Here is a 14639-nt window from a genome sequence, read left to right as displayed (position 1 = left end):
GAGCTTACCAAGAAAGTGAGATATTTATGATCGGTGTATACTCTTAGATAGCCTATCTTCAGCATTAAGTGCTCCTAACTCCTATAAACTTCGACATGGTATACTAAATCTGTCCTGACAATCGAGACATATATTTCATGAAAAGGGAGTGAACTATGAATTAACAAAAATAAACTTAATCTGCGCAGGCAGATATCAAATCTCTCGCCTCTCTCTGCCTCCTCCTGTTACATACATTTACACAATAACAATTTACCCTTTTTTTATGCGTTTAGGGTATAAAAAAATGTGATGCTATGTTGCTCAATGCTTATGGCATTCACCTGATACCGAATCTTCAACTGCATCGGCGAGCAGGAGTACACAAACGTACATATACATATATAGCCTGCGGATTATCTTTGCACTCTGGAATCCCCAACTGTCAGGCTGCTTTTACTTTGGGGCCAGCGGCAAAAGGAAAGCCGCAAAAGCGAAGGCAAAGTACAAAGTTTATTTTTGTGCTGTTTTTTTCTTCTTTTCTTAACTGTCAGCCGACTACCTTTTCAATATTAACACATATTCGCATGAGGGCGGGCCAATGTGTGTGCACAGGAGCGGATCGCAGGTGAAAAGGGGCGACAGTTGCAAATACTCATAACTAAACCGAGTTAAGTGTACTTAAGTTATTTTCTTGGAAATATAAACTAAGCCAAAAATATTGCGGTGGTTCTTCCTAAGAACGAATTTCAAGTACGTATAAGAAAATATTTAACTAAAAATTAAGTGTAGCTAAAAAATATGAAGTACTTGTTTGATAACTTGGCTACTAGGTCTTAAAATCCAAATATTAAGGTGCGCAATGTGGGTCTCAGTTAAAAATAAATAACAATTCATTGCATGCCAGAAATTCGCCCAACTGTTCGCCTGATAAATCTGCTCTGTGGCCTGAAAATATTGCTTTCGGCGCACAGTAAGCCGCGTTTTACTTAAGAAAGCAGCTTTAGGCTTTTCCTCTGGGAATTTTCACATATCTCAGGCTTTAACGTTTTTCAATATTTTTTTTTTTGTTGACGTTTTTATTTATCCTACTGCATACGTGTTCGTATTCTTTTTTAAGAAGCTGTATCACTTTATTAAATTATTAAAACACTTTTGCCTTATTTAGTTATCATTAATTTACTTCTTACCCTGTATGCAGTAGCCCAAAGCCAGCCGAAAAGTTTATAAACTTGAACGGCAAGCTGCATAACATAAACTTTGCCTTATCTGCGAGAGTGTAAAAGGTTTAGAGATAAGCCGAGAGCTATGTACGGTTAAGCCACACACTCCAGGACAAACACACACACACACACACACACACCACCAAACATACCTGCGGCACACGTTGCATGCATTGAAATATTTTTGTTAAAAAACAATTTTTGCAGCGTGCAGCAGAAGAGAAACAACAAGAACAACAGCAGCAACAATGCAGTCCACAGAACTACAACCACTATGTAACTTGGTTAATCCTATTGATTTTGATTTGCATACAAATTAGAATGTGCAGGTAAAAGTCCCTGGCGAGAACTCTGTCTGCAATATGGCAAAAGGATTTTTAGCTAAAAACTCTGAAGCTGGAGCTTCTGAATGGGAAGGCGAACAAGAAAGTTGAGGCAAAAATGTGTTTAACATGTGTATAGCCCAATCCCATGGATTATGCCATGGTATTAAATTTCAATTTAAGCTGCAAGATTGCCAGCAATAGGGGCATGGCTGCCAGGGGGCAAAAGGGGTAGTGTTATACTCGAGAAGCGACGAAGTGCGAATGCCTTCTAAAACAATTAGCATGCCGTCTAATTGTTTGTGGATGGAAAGAGAGAGCAAGAGCAAGTGCATAAATGTGTGTATGTGTGTGTGTGTGTAGGTGTGCTTTTGTTGTTGCTGTGTAGGATTTTAATACGTTTTAATGAAAAATAAACTGAGCTGCTGCTGCCGGTGGGTGTGGCATGGAAAGAAAATGTGGAAAAATAAAATATCTTAAAATATGATGAGATGGGCGGCTGCCAACAGGCTCAACCATATTTGGCAAGGACTCACTGTGTATTCGTGTGAGTGCGCATTTTAATTTCGCTTAATATTTTATTGCCAGTCGAGCCTGTGTGAGTGTGTGTGTGTGTGTTTGTAAACAGAAGGCATATGGCAAGCCGTACTGTGCGGCATGGAATTTCAATTAAGATTAATTCGCGCATGTTTTGCCAGGCAGTGTGGGGCGACAGGTCGTGCCCCCTTGTGCCAGCCCTACCCCACAACCCCACACGGCGTGCACTTGGCAGCTGCGGTTTTTTCACTCAGCTGCACCCGGGTAGACGCTTGAGCAGCGATGCGTTATGAAGATGACGACGCGACAACGCAGAGCGCAGGTGAAACACTTGAGCGCCACAAAATTGTGCCACTTAAGAGAGGGAGCCACGGCAGAAATAACAACAACAACAACAACAACAACAAGTAGGAGCACAACAACAGCGATAACAAACTTGCCAGACCCAAAGGCAGCAGCAAATTACAACAAAATCAACTTTAATCATGGCTTGGCTAACAAACTGCAACAGTAGGAAAATAACTGTAGCCTGCTTTTGTGCGCAAAAGTAAATGGCCGCGCATTAAGTGGCGCATTTCATCAACATCATAGTTACTGTTTTTCGTCCTTGTCACTTCGTCATCGCATCGCAGCCAACTGCCGCAGTGGATAGCTGAACCCTTGACGAGCAGTAAATATTTTTATTCAAGTTAATAATGCTGCACTGCTTTTGGTTCGTTGCCGGCTGCCCCGCTGCCCGCAGACTGCTGTCAGTTTGCTATCATTTGGCTCTCGTTTGAAGTTTGTTTTTGCTTATGCAACGCGCCCGTTTACGTGCTAAGTCCTTTTAGTCCTTACGTCCTTTTGGCCAGCTATTTGCCAGCGCTGCTGTTGTGCTCTTGTTTACTGTGGTTTTCATCATCCGTTCTGTTTGTTCATTAGCCGGGCCAAGGCAACACCAGAAGCCAAAGCACAGCAGCGGCTACACTTTTACTCGCCACTTGTTTTATGTGGTTTCAAATAAATTGCCAACCCTCATCCCAAACATTAAACATAAATATTATGCCGCACTCTTCAGGTTCGCTTCAAAATGAACTAGCTGCCAGCCAGTGCAACTATATTTTATCTAGTTATTCTCCACTGACAGTTGACTAAAGCCCCGAATCTGAGTAAGATAGATATGGATAGATCAATCACAATGATCATCATGATTCACACAACTAAAACATTATTTTTCGCAAAAAGAAGCTTTCATATTGATGAAAACATCACATTTAATTCTTGGATAAATCTTCTTAAAAAGAAACTTTCAAATAACTTTAAATAAAATTTTGTAAATAAATCAATGAATCGGATGTGACATAGAAATCTCTAGATATTTTAAAGACGGTTGGCAAATCTCTTATAAAAATCCATCAAAACAAGGTTTACAGAATTCTCCGAAAATCAATGATCTTATTATTCCGCCCATGGTTTTAATTAATACATTTTTTACAAGACTTTTTTTTTTGGGTGCATACTAGAGTTTTTAATATAATCGAAGAAAAATTCTCGTGTCACCAAGAATTGGTATTGGGTTGGAATTTGGTTGGAAAATATTTCCGGGTTAGATCCGAATACAAATATCTATACTTAATAAAGATTTTATGCATACTTTTTTTCAGAGGCTGTAATTTGACGAATGCCGCCATCTATCTAAGTAAAATATATTGGAATAAGTTGGATTTATTTAAGAACTGCATTTGTATAAAAAAAATCAGGTGAATTCGAAAAATAAATCACGTTAATACATTTTGAAAAGGAGATTTAAAAATGGATAAATTTTGCAAGAGAAAAGTAAGATCATTGGAAATATTTTCAAAAATGAACATTTTATTCTTGATGCCATTAATATAAACAATTATGCAATTAACTAATAAATACCCAAATCCCTTTTAAAAAATGATTTCTAATTTAAAAAAGTACAGAATGTAATTTTAAAGTAAGACTGAAGCCAAGTTAATGCATTTGCTTGATTTCAGCCAGTGTCATTTGACTATAAATCTTACATAACTAAAGTGTATTCAAGTGCTTTCAATTCCTTGCCAAGTTGTTGCTATTTATGGGCCACGTTTTTCTGGCTAACTTTGGGTTAGCATTGGGGGAATAGAGCTGAGAATCCAGCTGCAATTAAATGATAATTTGCGTTCCTTATGCCGCCACCACTGTTTCATTTGTTCATGACGCTGCAGAAATCTGTTCGCTGTCTGGAAAAGAAGGGCGGCTACTTAATAAACCAAAAATAATGACCAAAAACAATTAGACAGCATTTAGACGTCAATGAGTTGTGGACGCAAACCGCAATTAATATCAATTTATGTGTGTTGTTATATAATGTTTCCTTGAATACCTCACCTACATATATCATAATTAGCGCCTGGTCGACTGACTGCGACCCTAAGACAGCCTTGTGCGGGTTTTTATAGAGTTTTTCTTTGTTTTATTTTTTCCTGTTTTTTTCTTTTTTAGCATGTTTTGCTTTCTTGGAAAAGGTGCAACCATAAAATTTACATAGTAGTCAGAGTTGAGCACTTTAATGTCTTTGTCTTGGCTTTTGTTTTAGGCCAATTCTTCTGTGGTCTACTCTGTGATATTGGGACTCGTTGTCCCTTTTTTCGCAGCGAGAGTGGTCTCGTTTGCATAATTTTCTACTTTGTGCTTTGGGTTCTTTTATTTATTTATTTTTTTGTTTTTTGTTTTTGCATTTCTATTTCTAGCTTTGTCAGCGGCTCAAGTGTGCTAATATTTGGCTCAGTCGGAGATACAAAAGGCCGGAATTTGCAATTCCTTTTTAAGGGATTTGCCATTGTACGGCATGATTAATCTCTTTGATTTATAATGCGTTGGATCAATAAATACCAGGAATGTCCTTGGCTTACCCGTTCATTCAAAATGTCTGCTCAAACAGATTCGTATCAATGAAAGCAAACATTTTATTGAATCTACACAGCAGGCTGCAAAGGATATGCACTCAAATCAGTTGGACAATCATTGACTAACGGACTGGATGTCTGACTTACTGATGAATTGGGAGAGAGCTGAGTAGGTGAATGCTACTTTGATTGCTTTGATTTGATGAAATGCTAGGCGAGCTCATTTGCAATTTAAACATACCCGGTAATAACTTGCGCAGAGATGCACACACACACACACACATACGCACACACACTCAAACGCGCGCACACATCTTTGAGCCCCTCCATATACTCCCTAGACATTCCTGAGGTTATTGTCGCAAACGTGAGTGGGTTGCATAATTTGGTCGCATATGTAAATATACACACACAGACGCACTCTCACTTACATTCAAGCAAGCAATGAAAAGCAATTTGCACCACCTCAGCATGCATGCATCTACCTCTTAACAAAGCCCACCTGCCTCGCCTGTTCCATATTAGTCGTCGCTTCTTCGGCATAATTGTTATTATATTTGTATTAGTGTTGGTAATTTGGATGCATGCACATGCCCGCACATATAATCATAATATTCTAGGTATATTTTCCTTACCTTCCCGACAACAAATTAATTTTCAAGCAGTTGCCTGCAACTTAGATAATTTGATTAGTAATTGCCGAAATCTTAAACGAAACTAAGGCAAATATTAAACATTGCATTAATTAATGAAATACACATATTTACTATAGCCGCACATTACTTAATATTTTTTGAAACGCATATGCTGTTGCATTTAGTTATATTTTGCAAGCTGACTTCTATTTTATAATTACGTCAAGTCAGCAGTAAATTTCATTTTGGCTTTTCATGTTTACAATTGTTGTGTTTTACCCGAGGCTCTGCTTAAGTTTATTTAAGCTTGTTAAAATGAGAATTATTAATGTTGAGCAGATTACAAATAACACACAGCCTTTTGTTCTGACTGTTTGACTGACTGATTAGTGATTATTTATCAGTTGAAGTAATTGATATCTAGATTAAATATTTACAGTGTTTACAGCTAACTAATCTTATCAAAGGTTTTGAGAAAAAAACCGCGGCTTGAATTATATGAATTTTTATTTATTTTATTGGCTGGCTCGAAGTTCGGCCAATAAAATAAATAAAATATGGAAAGGTCACCAAGACCAGCAGTAAAACATTTTTATTTACCATCCGATTGGCCCCAAACTCTATTTCAATGATCTTTGTTCAAACTTATTAGAGAAGTGTTTCACACTTTACGGAAAATCATTATGAAAATTTGCTTGATACATGTTCGACCCAAAATTCTCCGGTTGGACAGAAAATGCGGTTTAAAAGCTTTATGCAAGTCGAAATGCTTCAAGCTACAAAGCAAACTCTTTTTCAATAATATATGCCAAATCTAACTTAAGACGAGAACTTTAAGACAGTAAGATGAAAGTTAAATTTTCCACGGGAGGAAGATAAATGGAATATTAATGTCTAATGTTTAAACTACATTTCGTATCAACAATTATTTAGCTTTAGACTTACGATTACAATTTAGTATTTTTTAACGATATTTAGCACTTAAAATAAGTACACTCATGCTGCTTGAAAACTTGACCGATTTTTAAGCGGTAGACCATTTTTACCATGGTTTACTCAATAGATTTATATGACTTTTTAATTTTATGTGTTTTAAGCATGATTACAAATTTATCATTTTGTTTAATACCGTTTGGTCTTTTGGATTACCTCGCTACGTGCAGAAAAAAGGCCTTTAAATATATGGGCGCATTGGAAAGTTGCAAAAACCGCTCAATAAAACTCTCAAGTGTTTGGCCAAATAGTCCGCTGGCTGCTCTGCCAAGACCCTAAAAGTCGCCCATCCAACTGTGCACCATCTGCAGCAGCGGCTCCCCTAATGACCGCAATGTGCGCGGCCATTAGTGAAACATATGGCCAGACGCGGGCATTCTTTAGCCAACTTTTTCGCCAGGCCAAAATGTAACTTAATTTTTGGTCTATGCCAGAGCGAGGCGGGTCAAAACCCAACTTGTTACCGCTACCTGTCTCGATGCCCAATGGGGCAATTGCTCCCCGGAGTGCTGTAGCTACTTAGAGACATTTGGTGGGTTCAGACCCGGCACAGTTCGGCGGGGTCTTCGGCTGTAGCGCGTTTTACTTTTTGTCAGCCATCTAGGCTTATTTATGGCACAGGCGACAGTGATAAAAAAGGCTAAGCATTTGGCTTATGTAGCGTTAAACTGGCTAACACTAAACTTCTGCCCAGCGAGCCAAACAGCGAAATTAGCGACAGTACTAAATTTAATTTCCGAAGTGATACGCAAAAGTTACGGGTAGGCCGCTCGCGTTTTACAAATTTAGCCAGTTAAATGGGTTTAAAGTTCTCGAGTGAAAGTTCAAAGGGCTCAAGCTGATGATCAACTTACCATCTCCAAGGTAACTCGACAGAGCAGATGCCTGTCCAGATGCGGCCATGCGTGAGTCCCACGTGTGTGCGAATAACAGAGAGTGTGCGAGTGCGTGAGTGTGTGTGTGTGTAGTGTGTGAGCCTAAGCCAAGTCAATTTAACGCCCAGAGGGCAGCAAAGTAGCAGCACAAATAAAGACGCACTGCGTTCCAGGGATTGCTAGCTCATAAATAGTTAAGCAAGCGAAATGAAAGGCAAAGCCTCTGCATCGAAAAAAAAAAACGAGAACATAAGTATACCTTCGGCACGGCGAAGATTTAATACCCTTGTAGAAGCAGACAGACCGACAACCGAACAGACGGACTGACGGAGAAGGCTATATCAACTCGACTGTTGATCTAGAATATATATTTATGGGGTATGAAATGTCTCCCTGTATGGGTTACATATTTCATGACAAAATTATAATACTCTCTGCAAAGGAGAGAGTAAGAAAGAAGGACATGGCACAGAGGACACACACGTTGGACCCTAAATGTAACCAAAGGTGTGCGTCGTCTTAACAAAAGGTTTAAGCGCATTTTATGTATTTGTCAATAAAAGCCAAGCACACACACATACACACACACACACATGCATGCACAAAAGCGTAAGAAAATCAGGCTAAGTGTAAGCATATTGACCTTCATCAGCTACCGGGCCAGCTCCCGGTGGACCGGCAGCCGGCAACTGCTGAGCTAAGCAGCTCCCAAGTGGCATGTGTGTCCTTATAAATGCGTAAGTATGTGAGCCATTTGCAGTCGGTAACACACACACGCACGCACACACACACAGTTATCCGAAGGCCCAGCCCTACCCGATTTAGCTGTGATTTAATGCGCGTTTCATGTGCTTCGATTGCTTTGCAATTAGCGCTACTTCAGCTATTTTCATCCCGACGTCCTGTGCGTCCCTGAGCGTCGCTAATGACTCGTTACTGCTGCATATGAAGGCTGCCCATGTGCTCATTGATTTGTAACGATCGACGACAGTTTTGTAATTGTGCGAGCGAGTAAGTGTTTGTGTTTGTGTGTGTGTGAGTATGTGTGTCGCAGCAATGGTGCTCATAAATTTGTAGTGCCCGTTGCACAACGCGGCGCATACGTAATGCGCTTGGCATACGTATGTACGCATATGTATAAGAACGTCAGCTCCAATTAGTCGTGTTTTCAAGTGGCTTTCACACTCGCAACTGCCTTTGTATTTGCCACTTGTACGTGCCACAGCAGTCTTGCATGATGGCCGGCTAACGAGCTAAACGCCAGCAGCAACAACAGCCAACAACAGCAACAACGGCTGCAGCAGCTACAACAACAATGGCTCGCACCGAATGTGGCACAATGGCTGTTGCAAGTCCGCGGGCGCTGCGTCCTGCAACACTTGGCGTGTGTCAACACTAAACATTTAAGCATTTCTATTTTCTCACGTTTTTTCTATTTTATTATTTGTTTTTTTTTTTTAATTGTGACATTACGAGTGGGCGAGGTGGGGTATCTAAGGCGGCTTGGGTGTGTATAAAATGCAAATGAGGCACAAACAACGGATCCGGCGCTCATAAACATTAAATAAACACCAAAAAAAAATAATAATAATAAATAAAACGACAAGGGAAGCAAGCACAAAATGTTTACGGGTTTGATGGCAATAAATAAACAAATATGAACGCCGCAGGACCCTTTTATTTTGATGGCTGCTCATTTGGGGGCCTGCGTGACAGACAAACGCCCAGCGGGCACAAATTTGAAGCTGTCAACAAATTTTCAAATTTATTTCTGGTTGTTTTTTTTTCACAAAACATTAACAAATTACCAAAGCAAATGCCCAGCTGTGCGCCAGAGATATACAGCGCAAAACAAAAGCGGAAAAAACTATCATGAATATTTAGTTGGAGCGTGTGTTCTGCCAGTGAATACACTATGTTCACTTATAAAGTAAACTTTTATTCACTCTTACTCAACATTTATATATATGACTGTTTGACACGGCTGACTGACCGATGGACTGCTTGATTGATTGATTGACTGACTCACTAATTGTTAGTTTCTGTAGCAAAGAAATTAGGGAATTTGTGTTTCAGCAATATCTCAAAGTCCTCCCCAAGGGCCAAAAGGGCCATTCGAGTTCAAACTTTTCTTTAATTTAACTATCTTAAATGTAAATATCAATTCCAATAGAGAACATTTGTTGGAAAAGTTTTGTCTAAAATGTAAGGTAAAAACTTAACTCAGGATAAACAGACAGTAAACATACATAGACATAGGTTAATGCTGGTCAGTAGTAAACCACACAGCCAAAACGTGCCCAAAACGTGAAAGAAGGATATCATGAGGGAAAGCGAGAGTGCGAGCTTGAAAGATTGTAGAAGAGTAAATTATATAATGTTTATAATCAGTGAACGAAAGCCTGGGAGTCTTACTTGACCGCATGAGAATCGCTAAGAAGGGCGATATCTACATACCGTTTATATTTATATACTGCTCAGCCTGAATTTGACTTAAGCAAATATATTAGGTTGACCACATCGCATAGTAAGGCGATACTCAAAAAATCGATTTTCTTAAACTTCCGAGCAGCATAGGTAGTTTTTAAAAAGTGAATACAACGTGGAATACATTTAGTTTTAGAGATCAAATACCATCCTGTATATAATTACAGTGTATTAAAAACATCCTAGGATATAATTACACATGTTACATGCTAAATAATGTCCGCAACTTGTTTTAACCCTATCATATTCATTGTGGGACATATAATTAAAAACCTTTCATCCAATGAAAAACTTAATTATATATGGATATAATTATGATTTCGGTTAGCCGTGGCTTAACTAGCGAATTGCTTAACTTAAGCTGTTAGTACTTAAGTTACTTTTAATGTTTTTAATTTTTTAATAAACGTGCAGCGGTCTGCTAGCAGTAATTAACAATATCCAGACTCTGTCATGCAACAGGCAAATGCACTTTCAACTGCTGATAAGCGCCTCCAAAGCTGCAGCACTTAATGACTTCATTTTTTTATACAGTTTTTTAAGCCAGTTTTGCAAGTGCTACGGTAAATTTCCGTAGGTATTGGAGCATTCAACAGAAGTGTGAATTATAAACACGCGAAGCCTGTCACGGGGCGTCGTTTAATAAGCGCTGCGCGTGTTGTGGCTTCAGGAAAAAAAGTTAAAGACCCCCCCAAGCGATAATAATCTAGAAAATGGCAAAAAAAAGTTGCGCTAAAAATTGTTCAATTAATGCGAGCGCGCTTGTTTTTCCATGCTGCTAGCCGCAGCGAAGTGTGCCGTGTTTCTAACGTGCATAATAGTCACACACACACACACGCACACACACAAGTCCAGCAACTACATAGCACACACGCACACATACTAACGCATTCCTGTAACTGCTATGTAATTAAGCGCATGCCAAAATGTATGCAGCAATAATGTTGCCATGCAGCACCAATCAATATGTGGGCGTCTCGGGGCGTGGCAGCTCACTTCAATGGTCGCCATGTCAAAAACAGGCACACAAAATGCTTTTTACAAAAAATATGCTACATTTTTTATATGCTGTTGTTCTTCAATCAATGGTGGGCCAAATTACGTATACGCCGCATTGGACAGCGGCAGCTAGCAATGTGCGCCGCACAGAAAACAACCATTAAAATGCTATTATATTATTTTATGTATTCCGTTTATATTTTTAAAAATATCCCTAATATAAATAATAATAAAATATCGTTGATGTATAACAGATTTAATTTATATTCAAAAGTAAATCCCTGCTATTTATTTTGCCTCGAGCAGAGCAGTTTGTCGTTTATTAATATTAAATTAATTTAAATGGTTATTTAAGCCTGGTAAATCGCAATAATGTTTTTTATAAACATACATTTTTATAAAAATAAAATTTATAAAACAGTAACTATTCAGCAAATATTTCAATTTTTTTAATTTATGCATATTATATGCTGCAGGCTATAAGTCGCCATTAGGCTTTTGTATATGTACACATGAATTTTTACACCGGTCTAGTAAATAAATACGAATTAAATGTATGTGTGGAATACTTACGCATAATTGCATATGCATTTTTTATTTTAATTATGTAGTTTTTGCAATGTTTCGTTTAAAATTTAAAGCTTTCCGGGCTTTATTTCTAGATTGAGCAGAACTTTCTATACATTTGACTTCACATTCTGCACACACTTTTGAAGAAAACGTAGCTGAGTATATTTATAAAATACAAAGTAAGTCAAAGCAATGAACTTGACATAAAACCACTTCAAGAAGCCACTTTAAATATTTCTCAAATCAACTCCACATGTTTTTATTTAAGTAGGTAAGTGTTTGACCAATAGATTTTTTTTACCGGGTAATATAGTTTTATCGCAAAATACAAATAAAAAATACATATTCTTGGTAAATATCATATGTAATTACAATTATTCACTTCGATAACGCTAATTAAGTGGCAATATTGAGAATCGGATGACAAATCTTGACTAAACTCAACAAGTACGAACTCTACAATTTGGCTTACATATCTGCAATATCCGCAAGCCGCTTGTCGAAAAGTGTATTTAAGTTCTGGCATATTGAAAATTGCTATTTTTCTCAATTTATCTAAAACTCATCTAGGACCAGCCGACCAATAACGCAGTCGAAAAACAGCTAATCTTTAGTCAACGATTATGATAAGCTAACTTTACTTCATCGTGCAAGTGAAATAAATTTAATAACGCATACACAAAACTTTAAGCACACATACACATGGCGCATAAAGTGAAAAAAAAAGCGGCGAAAACGTAAAAAAATATTACCCGACAATAATAAAAGTTAAATAGGGTGCAGCATGCGATGAGCAGCCGAGGGACAAAAGGAGCGGCAGCAGGAGCAGCACCAGAAGCAGCATAAACATTTTCCATTCAGCTTAAAATTGTTTACAAAATAACGTGAAAATGGCTGGCAAGCATGTGTTGCCTTTCTGCGCACATGTGTGTGCGTGTGTGTGTGTGTGTGTGTGTGTGTCAAACTGGCGATAAATGTTGCTAAACGAGAATAATAGCAGCAACAACAATAACAACACCCCCTAAGCTGTGTGCCTGGCAATCTATCCCAAAACTGTTTAGCCATAAGTACGTACATTTTGAAGTACCAACAGCAATCATTAGCCCAAAGGGTTTATTGCATAACGCAAATATTACACATACGCACTGTTAGACGCTGCACAAAATGACGTTTCGCGCTGCTTGAGTTTAGTTTGGTATTTCACTGATTTTCTTTTATATTGTTTTTTTGGTTATTTTGTGTTATTATTGAGTTTTATGGCCTGTTAAAGGCAGCCTTTTTATGTATTTCACGCACATAAATAACGATTATGCTGCAGGCAGCCATGCAGAAGCTTTATGACTTTTAGCCAAGTAAATTGGCTAGAAAAGGCATTGGCTATGGCTGCATAAAAGATTATGCGCCCAAGCCAAGTGGCCAAGCGCAGTGAATTGCTCTTAAATGGCTTCATTTTCCAGCTAAATGCCAATTGGCAATTGCCAAGCAACGCGTATCTCAACTTGAGAAAACTACAATAAATGGAAACTTTTATGCCACATGCGATATATGTTAGAGTCTGAGTGTGTGTGTGTGTGTGTTGGTGTGTCTTGTTGTGTCTCCTTGGGTGTTGCTGTGTGGGTAAGTATATCTTGTTGTGTGCGCCGCATCCGCTAAATTAATCCAAAGTGTTGTGGTGCAATGTCGCGACAGTCACCGCAACAGAAGTCACTCGCAAAGTTCGCCGTTTAAAGGCAACACCAGCAACAATAACTACATCAACAACAACAACAACAATAGCAGCAGCAGCTGCCACAGCAAATGGCGCCAACAGACGACGTTACCAAAATTGTCGCTGCCAGCTGCAACGGAAATGCAGACAGGCAACTCCAAGTAAATGCCAATTTGTGTGTGCGTGTGTGTGTGTGTGAGAGTGTTTGTGTGGGTTTCTGTGTGTGTGTGTGTGTGTGTGTGTGTGGTGGGCTGCAGTTGCTGTGTAATCAACACACACAGCCAGTTGCCATGACAAAAACCTCAAAGTTGCAATATAGCGAAAAGTCAATTGTGTTTTGATGTGGCCTGCGCCGCAACAGCAGCAGCAACAGCAGCAGCAGCAGCAGCAACACCAGCAATTAAATCACCAGCAACAACAACAGCAGCAAAAACAAAAGCAGCCACAACACATTTGCAGCTGAAGTTTTGGCCACACGTTGCAACAATATTCAATTATTTACTACAATAATGGCCTGAAGTTAGATGTACTTGATGTTACATTTGCCTTTCCAGCATGAAATGTTGCCACAGAGTCTGCACTCGCATGTCAGCTGCCATAAATGCACACCTTTTATGCTACTTTCAGTTGCTTAAGCAAGCGTACACTGAGAAAATAAATACTATATTTATATATATATTATATATTTTTATATATATATATTAACCTGCGACCCCTTGTTGATTATACGACAGAAATAACTACTCAAAAATGTGAATTATAAGAGATTGCATACCATATTTGTTAAAAATTTGAATTTTAGCCCCGTCCAAAATGCTTTTGTTCTTTTGATAAAACCAACCGATGCTGGACTTTAGATTTTTAGTATGAGTATATTGTTATTTTCAAGTTAAATAACTAAATAATAGCTGGTGCTCCGAAAATTAATAAGAGTTAATTCTTAAGATATTTCAGGATATGTATTACATGACAAAAGCAGGGAAAACTTGTAGCTTTCCTATATTATTCATTAGGTGTGAAGAGAACACAAATAAGTATAAGTATTTGAACATATTACGCTAAACACTTTCTACTGATTGACCGACTATTCCTATGGCAGATAGATAATACGGTAGTCCGATCCGGGCGTTTCTGACATATGTCCTGCCTTTCATGGCAATAGCTTTAAGACTGACAAACAAGTTTTAATAGAAGCCAAAATATGGACATGCTGTCAGGCCGGCGAACAAATGGGGACGGTAATATCAACTGGGTTGTTGACGCTATAGAAAAATACTTAATCGAATCGAAGAAGTTTCATTCTACGCGTTACAAATTTCATGAACAAGTGTCCGACATATGAAAACACTTATACCGATATCTGGTTTATTGGATCTTGTGCAATATCCGTTGTGCTGTATGAACACATAAAGTTTATAC

General features: G+C 38.4%; 1 long non-coding RNA gene across 4 annotated transcripts; it reads right to left on the bottom strand.

Moving 5' to 3' along the window:
• Nucleotides 1–4010: 4010 nt before the first annotated feature.
• Nucleotides 4011–5929, bottom strand: LOC135436599 (uncharacterized). 4 transcript variants are annotated; one of them, XR_010437554.1, is made up of 3 exons: nt 5721–5929; nt 5456–5628; nt 4011–4287 (listed from the first exon to the last, which is right to left on the bottom strand). It is a non-coding gene; the product is annotated as an uncharacterized LOC135436599 (long non-coding RNA). The 4 variants fall into 4 exon arrangements; XR_010437556.1 differs by having other exon boundaries at nt 5732–5929; XR_010437555.1 differs by having other exon boundaries at nt 5737–5928.
• Between the last annotated feature and the right edge of the window lie 8710 nt (nt 5930–14639).

Source organism: Drosophila montana, unplaced genomic scaffold (assembly GCF_035044405.1).
Source record: "Drosophila montana isolate Dmon_TW-CO22-7 unplaced genomic scaffold, ASM3504440v1 contig_3733_1, whole genome shotgun sequence".
NCBI classification, from domain to species: domain Eukaryota; kingdom Metazoa; phylum Arthropoda; class Insecta; order Diptera; family Drosophilidae; genus Drosophila; species Drosophila montana.
The sequence above is the reverse complement of the archived record's forward strand: the minus strand, read 5'-3'. Positions and strand labels throughout refer to the sequence as shown.